Here is an 8,101-nt window from a genome sequence, read left to right as displayed (position 1 = left end):
CAGTCTTCCCACTGAAAAGTCATCAAAGGGATGACTAGAGGACTTTTATCAACAGAACCGAAAATAACCCTTTCATAAGAGACAGACTGTTACATCAGATGAAACCCATACAGTGAATCAACACTGGAAAAAAAAAGTCTCATCCTATCCCTAATTAAATATAGGCAACTTAAAAACATCTTGGACCTGTGAAAAGTTGTAAAATGTATTGGGGTTGGATCTCTGGAGAAATGAATTCCCTTTTTTTCTTCTGGTTGCCATGATGTTTGTTTAATTTTCCTGGAGGACAGAACCATAAAAATCAGCATAGCATGATGGATGGGTCCCATTTCTAGAAACTTAAAACCGAGAAAATATTTCAAAAGATGAGAACTATGTGTTTAGAGTTGTCACAGCGGCACTGTCAGGAGTAAAAAACAAAAAGGAGGATAATTGGCCTTCAGTAGAAGATATAAGGCTTAAGTGATTTCGAACCAGCAGCAATGCTATTTACGTAAAAGAAGATCATTCAGATACACAGACGTAAAGGAACAGAGAACAGAAACAGTGTCGGGTGTGATTATGGGACCATCAACGCCAAAAATAAGTTCATATATAGTAAGGGCTAACGCTAGGCTAACATCTTGTCCCTAATTGCAATCACCTCAAAAGCTGGGGAGGGGTGTTTTTTTTGCACAAGGGGTAGACTGGGGTGGGGTTCCCTGGAGTCCTGGTCCCCAGCCAAAAGGGGGAGTGTCAGGCCACCTTCTTCATCGAAATCAAAGCACTCATTTAAAGGTGAGGAAGCAGAAAGATACAAGGAGGAGAAGTATGGTGTTAAAAAAAGACACAGAGCAGGAAAGCTGATGCGACGACAATCCCCAAGTGGTGATTTCTTGGCCCAGCACAGGTCTCCCGAGCAACATACCAAATTATATACTTTGAGTCCACAATAATGAGTGGTCACTGCAAAAGTACTCGTTTAACACAGAAGTGTGTAACATGTCAGAAAGCTGAGCAACCCTCCACCCACTTCTGAAATGACACCAGCTCTCAGTGGGGGACGCTGGTAACAGTTTGGGCTAAGACCCCATAGAATTGGGGCGCCTGGGTGGCTCAGTGGGTTAAGCTGCTGCCTTCGGCTCAGGTCATGATCTCAGGGTCCTGGGATCGAGTCCCGCATCGGGCTCTCTGCTCAGCAGGGAGCCTGCTTCTCCCTCTCTCTCTCTCTCTCTCTGCCTGCCTCTCTGCCTACTTGTGATCTCTCTCTGCCAAATAAATGAATAAAATCTTAAAAAAAAAAAAAAAAAAGACCCCATAGAATTTACCCACGTATTCAGTAACAGCGGAATGGCACAATACCGCCCGTACTGTTCAGCAACTTGCTTTAGTACTTGAGAAGAAGTTTTTGACATCTTTCTTTGTGTTTGATTTTGATCAAATGAATATTTTAATTACAATGAAACTGTTTTTCTTTTTTGTTCCAAGTCCTCTGGTAACACTGATGCTTTAAGACAGGGACCATGATGCTTTGTGTCAAGTACCCGGGCTCAGAAATCATTCTGACATTGATATGACCTTGTCTGCATCGGAGATTCCTGCGCTCGAGACACAAGGGGGTCACGGGATCTATCTGGGGGTTTTAGGGAGTCTATCCAAAAAGCAGAGTTGGCTAAATTTACTGGAATTTGGACAATATTTGCACTTGGAGAAGGCGGCAAGGCAGGATCCTTTAATTAATTTATAACCAAAAATATGCATCCTCTGCATTCTGTTTGGCAACTTGCTTTTGCATTTAGCAATTTATTTTCGGCACCATTCCTTGCATCAGAGTCGAAGTAAAACTATTTTAATTACCAGTAGGAGCTGATCTGAGAGTTGAGGCAGGTAGTAACAAGGAATGGGCTAGACCTCAGGCTCATGCTATTTAATACCAGAATCTCTTCCGTCTCACTTATTCAAAAGTAGAGCCATGTGAATAATTGTTCTACAACATTCCTTATGCTATTTAAAACTAACTTGTTCTTTGAAGGTTTTAACAGGCGATTATGGGGGAAGGGCAGCCAAAGAATTAAGGACTGTTTTCCTAAGACTGAGGTCTGCTTTAACACCCTGCCCTATGTCTGTAGAAACAGGTGGGCACCGTCTAGAAAAAGCCCTTGTATGTGAGTCAAGCAAACACCCTTTATCATTGATTTGATGTATTTCCTGAATAGAAAATGCCGGTGAATAGAAAAGTATTTGGGGACCCATGGGATGGCAGTGGGGGAGGGGGACAGAAATCACAGTGTTCAAAAGGGAGAAGGGAGTTGGGAATGGGAACAATTTAGGTGGAGTATGAGATTTTTTTTTTTTTTTAATCTGCCTTTTATCTTGGGCAAAAATGTTCCTGACAGAGGGCCAAAACCAGCTTGCTCCTTCCAGTTCGAGGCCGATGCTTTGTAGTAAATACATGTTTGCTCGGGTTTCTGAGCTAACATTTTACAGGACTGAAAGGGGAGGCTGAAAAGTGGGAAGCCAGGTGAAGTCATGTTCTTCCAGTTCCTCAGCGTGTAGGGACAGAGACTGGAATTCAAAATCCCCGGGGTTAATTTTCAGCACTGCTCTGGAAGCGACTGCTCTGATTTGTGTTCTACCTCAAGGAAGGTCATCAGGGAAGGGCTCAGGGTGGATGGCGGGCCCCTGCTAAGAGGAAAATCTCTGTTCAATTTTGTTTGTCTACACCCTACTGCCATCTAGACACCCTGACCCACAGCAAGGGGCGGGCCTTGTGCATTATGTGCTCCTAAAACAAATCAAGTCTTTCCCAACTTCATGCTCTTTTAAACCAAGGTTGTTCAACCTTGTCATTATGGGCATTTTAGACTGGGTAATTGCGGGTTGTGGGGCTGTTCTGGGTGTACTGTAGGTTGCTCAGCAGCAATGCTGATTTTCACCCATTGGATGCCAGGAGCACTCACCCCCTTACACCTTCTTCCCCCCAATGCTTCTAGATATTGCCAGCTGTGTGCTGGGGAGCAAAAGGGCATCTGCTGGAGAACCACTGATGGAAACAAAGGAAGGCCTTGCACTTGGGTATGTGAATGGTGAGGTTGTGATCATGGGACGGTGGGGAGGGTAGGACGGGAGAAAGATGAAATACATTTACAGATCCCTATATTTTCCTTTGATTAAAAATCATAAATATAGTTCAGGGGAACCAAAGCTGTACAATTTCGTATGTCACGTTGGCTGTATGGCCTTTATAAAGCTCGCAATTTGTAGGTCAGCTCTTTGAGCATTTACAGAGATTCCGTTATCCACCCGGTCCTCAGGCACAGAGCCGAACTGGTCAAATCCTCTGCGTGGGTCTCGGAGGGCTTGGGTGACCACAGTGGCCTTGTGCAGGAGCTAGCCAGAAAGACGTCAAGCAAATGTAGCGGGGGTAACAGAAGTGACAGTGTGTCACATGCGTTTGTTTCACTCCTGTTGGTTCATATCTTCTGTTCGGGGTCTTAATCCTTTTTACGATTTAGGAGAAAAGGAAGGGGGAAGTGAGGAAGATGCCAGGCCTGGGGGGCTGATGTGAGAGATCCAGCCAGAGGAGTGGTGGGCGAGGTCTGGAGGTGAGATGAGGTCTACATCCTACTCTCTTGCACACTGGATGACAATTTGGAAACCCCAACACACACTGAAATTCTTGGAAATTGACTAGTAATTTAGGTGACAATGTATCCATTATCTTGCAAGCAATTCTTAGGCAAATGTTTCAGGAAAAATCAGTAGTCACCTGATACCTCCTCTTTCTGATGAGTAGTTTCATAATGCACCTTCTCCTTCACGGAAGCAAATCATTCAGGCAATTGAAAATGACAATAGAATTCATTTTACAATCCAGAAAGTACAGCTTTGTTTATTAAACATATATTCATTCCATTGGGAGAGTAAAGCAGTTTTTATTTTCCTGAGTGTCATGTCAATCAGGTAATTAAACTTGTCATAAATTGCACCTTGAATGTATCCATCCAAGTCGTTAGTTTAGGATCTAAGCAGCTAGTGATGGCCACAATGGTTAATGTTAACAACTTCTTTTAAACCCCAGAGCTTCAAATGCTTATTCATGAATTCCCTAAGTGTGTGTTTATAAAATTTTTCAAGAGCATGCACCTTAATAATGTAAGACATTAGAAAAACGACTAAAAATCAGACTAAAAACATCACCATATTGGATTTTATGTAGTAATGGATTGAGATGGAATATTTTGGTCACCATATATGTGTACAAATTCTGGGATTAATAGCACTATCAACCAGTTACATCATTGTTTCGTTAAAGAAGAATTCCTTAAAAAAATCCTTTAAAAGACAACTAGATCTGATGGGAGATAAAATTGACAAGACACAGTCTCACTGATGTAAGCTTCTGCCTCCCATTTCTATAGTAACCTGTGATCTGTTTTCCAATCACATCTTTGAAAAGCTTGTTTTCTCCATCAGGAACATTTGACCAGAAGCACTGAAGTTAACAAACATTTCTTTCTGTATTGTCTTTTTTTTTTTTAATTGGACAAAGGGAAAATAGAAGATAACATTCAGAGGCTACTCACACAAACCAACAGGAACTTATATTTACTACTTTGTGGATGACCGACATTACCAGAAAGATCACAGAGCTAAAAACTGAATATTAATGAAATGACCATTCAGATGTCCTAACAAATACATTCAGTATAGGTCTTGAGCTTTAATAAAATCACAACTGTTCATTTGATTAGGTAAAGTAAGAACTTCGAGGCCTGCTGGGGATGACCTAAAATTTTACAGCCCAGCAGTTTTCAACCTGTAGTGATTTTTGCCTCCCAGGGGACATGTGGCAGTATCTGGAGACATTTTTGGCTGTCCCAGCTTGTGTCATGTTAGTGGTGGTGGTGATGGTAGTGTGTCTCTGTGTGTGTGTGTGCGTGCGCCCCTGCACGCACGTATCCTCACTACTGGTGACTAGTGGTTAGAGGCCAGCAGTGAGGCAAGCATCCGACAGAGCCAGGACAGTTCCCCCCCCATCCAAAATAAAAAATTACTGGCCCCAAAGAGGAGGATGAGAAAACCGACATATAGTCTCACAGATGCTGTTCTAGAATGAGGGACATATACTGAACATATGAAATTATTGAGCGTAAATGTTCAAATATATAAAATGCTTTGAAGGCAAACCTGGTTGAAATTTTCTTCCCTGTTCTTGTACTATATTTACTTCTTTGCTATTTCATTTAATGGCAAAAAAAAAAAAAGGAAAGAAAGAAAGAAAAGAAAATGAAAAAATTGGAAAAAAACACCCTACCTAGAAACAAAATCTCCATTTTTAAAAATCCACTTTTGGTTAAGAAGTGCACATTTCCAGCTTGCACATGTTTCATTTGCTGTGGTCATGTATGAACTGTAAATATCCATTCAGTCCCGGAGTCTAGTGTTTCACCTGAATAACTTCTAGCAAAGTTGAAATATTGGGTTGACTTAGCACTCTGCTTAATTTAAAATTTAGTTAAGTTCTGTTAAGTTTTTTTCCCGTTAATTGAAAATGGACTTACCTTTCCTCAGTGGAATGCGGACGCACTTGCCTTTGGCGAGTGCCAAATTCGCCTTTTAAATATGGTGGCATTTGGTCCCCTTGATTCTGGAGGACAACCCTACCCCCCAATCCACGCACAGGTCAGGGGCGCGATCCACCTTGAAGGAGGACTTGCAACTCCATCGCTTTCTTTGCTGGGGTGTTGGCAAACAGGAAAGCCATCCAAGCACAGCCAGAGGGCGCCAAAATGCCACAAATAAAAGTTCCAAAGGTTCAGATGGTTGCGGGAAGGTAAAATTGGCTTTTGTCTAATGAAACAGCTGCGGTTGTAAGCGTTGTCATGTCATTTTTCGCATTTGCTTTTTGCCAACAGATAAGCTGGGTGGGCATACACGCCACCCTGACGGTTATTTTTATGTCCCGGTGTTAAAGTGGCAGTGCCTGAAGCCACCCGGCACGTCGTAGTTGGCCACGGCTTTGACCTGTGCGCTTCTAGGCGGCCCTGGAAGGGTTGCCTCCACTAACCCAGTCTTCCCGGGAATTGGTTGCCCCTTTTAAAGCACAGACATAAAACACCGACGGTTCCTTTCCTCGGGCTCTTGTCCTTTCTCCTTCCTCGCCAAGTCCCGAGAGCACTCTTGCAGGGGGACGCCGCCCACCCCACTAGGGTGGACCTCGGCGGTCGCGCTAGTCCCCAGCCGCAGACCTCCAGGCTCAGCCCAGCGTGCGAAGGAGCCTCCTGCCCAGCTCGTCTGGTCCGCGGGGGCGCCGCCGGGACTTGCCTGCCGTTAGCCGCCACCCTCAACCCTGAGGACGTCTGCCTTGATGGGCTGAGGGGAGCCACCAGGTCACCCTCACCCTCAGCGCCCGTCCAGGTATCGCAATCTCAGGCGGACGTCGCGCGCGAGCCGGATTGGGGTGCTGCGAAGGGTAGCAGGTGGCAGGGGGCGTCATTCATCACCTTGAGGCAGCCCCTTAAGACTGAGCGAGACGGAGCACTTCCTATCACACCATTCCAAAGGGGGGTTGAGAGGGAGAGAAAGAGAAGGGACAAGTGCCCACAGACAGCCCTGGCGCGGCGGGGGAGGGGAGGCGGCGCTGGGCTGGGTGGGGAGGGGGGGCGCGGGAAAGGACTGGTGTGGACGGGAGGGGGGGGAGGGAGATGGCGAAGGAGTTGGAAGCCCTCCTGGAGGGCAGATGAACCGGCAGGAGGGATGGGGGACGGAGGGGAAGGGAAGGGGAAAGGGGGACCACCGGGACGCAGGGAGGGGAGCGGGATGGAGGGGAGTTGAAGGGAGGCGGGCGGGGCCCGGGATGGAGGGGAGAAGAGGGGAGGAGAGGGGAGGGGAGGGAGGCGGGCGGGGTACGCGGGAGGAGGGAGGCTGGGCGGGCGGACGCGCCGGGGGAGGGCGCTGGGCAGGAAGGGGAGGGGGAGCGCGAGCGCGAGAAATGCAGAGGCTGCAGCGGCGGCGGCGGCGGCAGTAGCGGCAGCGGCGACGGCGGCGGCGGCAGCGCTCCAACTCGCTCCTCGCTCCGGGCTCCGCCGTCGAGCCGGGGAGAGAGCCTCTTCCTGCGGCCAGGCACCGGCCTGACGACGCCTGCGACCCGGGCCCCTCGGCGGCACCGCGCTCACCCAGGGGCGGCACAGGCACCCAGAGCCGGTAAGGAGGCGCGCCCCGGCGGCCCCACCGCCCCCGCGGACCCGGGGCGCCGGGAGCCCGGGGGCCTCCGTGCGCCCCCGCCCCACCTCGAGGCCCTTTGTTCTCTCGGCGCCGCGGCCGGGGGCTTGGGGCATTGCGGGCCGGATTAGACGGCGCCCAACGTGGGGACCCTCCTCGAGGTTCCTGCCGCTCTTCGGGGATTCGGGGGGATGGGAGGGTCCTCCGAGGTGGGTGGCTTCAGCCTCTCGCGGGGTGGGAAGGGTGTGGGGGTGGCGAGTCTGCTAAACGGAGTTGGGGGGTGGGCAGTGGGAGGGAAGCGGCTCGTTAGGGAGGAAATTGTCGAATGCGAAACCCTTTAAACGCACTGAGTCCCGAAGAGACGGTTTTGTGGGGCTGAAGGGAGCGTATCTGTCATCGGAACCTTTCACAGCCCGGAAGAAAGCGCTTGGGTGCGCGGGGCGCAGCTGCCGGAGATGGAGGGTGGGGGTGGGGTGGGGCGGGAGTAAGGGGGAGAGGGAATACGGGGATCTGGTGTGATCGGAGGAGGGAGGTGCCTCTTTGGTTTCACAAATGGGGTTCCTTGACCCGGGGGACTCCTGCATCTCGGCCTGCGGTGGCCACGGAACGCGAGGTTCCCACGACGACGTGCCTCCCGAAGCAGCTCTGAGCGGATCCGAGCCGCAGCCTCGGACGTGGCCGCCTGGCTTTCCCCCTAACCTGTGGGCTGGGTCTGAGCGCTTCATTTTCATGGAGGTTTGGGTTCGGAGATGCGCTGGGCGTCTCCCCCCTCGCGGCCCCGGCGGGGAGGGCGTGCGCTTGAACCTGACAGCGCGCCGGCCCCCACGGCCCAGCCCCGCCGCCAGCGAAGGTTTGGGGTTCAGCAGGTTTTGCCGAAAGCGCTAACGCTGAAACCCGA

The 8,101-nt window shown here is 49.3% G+C and overlaps 1 protein-coding gene across 2 annotated transcripts in view; it reads left to right on the top strand.

Moving 5' to 3' along the window:
- The first annotated feature begins 6,325 nt into the window (after positions 1-6,325).
- The window catches only part of BASP1 (brain abundant membrane attached signal protein 1), a 55,959-nt gene continuing 54,183 nt past the window's right edge, over positions 6,326-8,101 (top strand). The window contains exon 1 of one of the 2 annotated variants that reach the window (XM_045998662.1): positions 6,326-6,399. The gene's annotated coding sequence lies outside the window, so the exon portion shown is untranslated. Of the gene's footprint in view, positions 6,400-6,974; positions 7,186-8,101 lie in introns of those variants that run through there. The other variant, XM_045998661.1, reaches the window with a different exon arrangement.

This window comes from Meles meles, chromosome 3 (genome assembly GCF_922984935.1).
Source record: "Meles meles chromosome 3, mMelMel3.1 paternal haplotype, whole genome shotgun sequence".
In the NCBI taxonomy this organism is placed as follows: Eukaryota; Metazoa; Chordata; class Mammalia; order Carnivora; family Mustelidae; genus Meles; species Meles meles.
The sequence above is the reverse complement of the archived record's forward strand: the minus strand, read 5'-3'. Positions and strand labels throughout refer to the sequence as shown.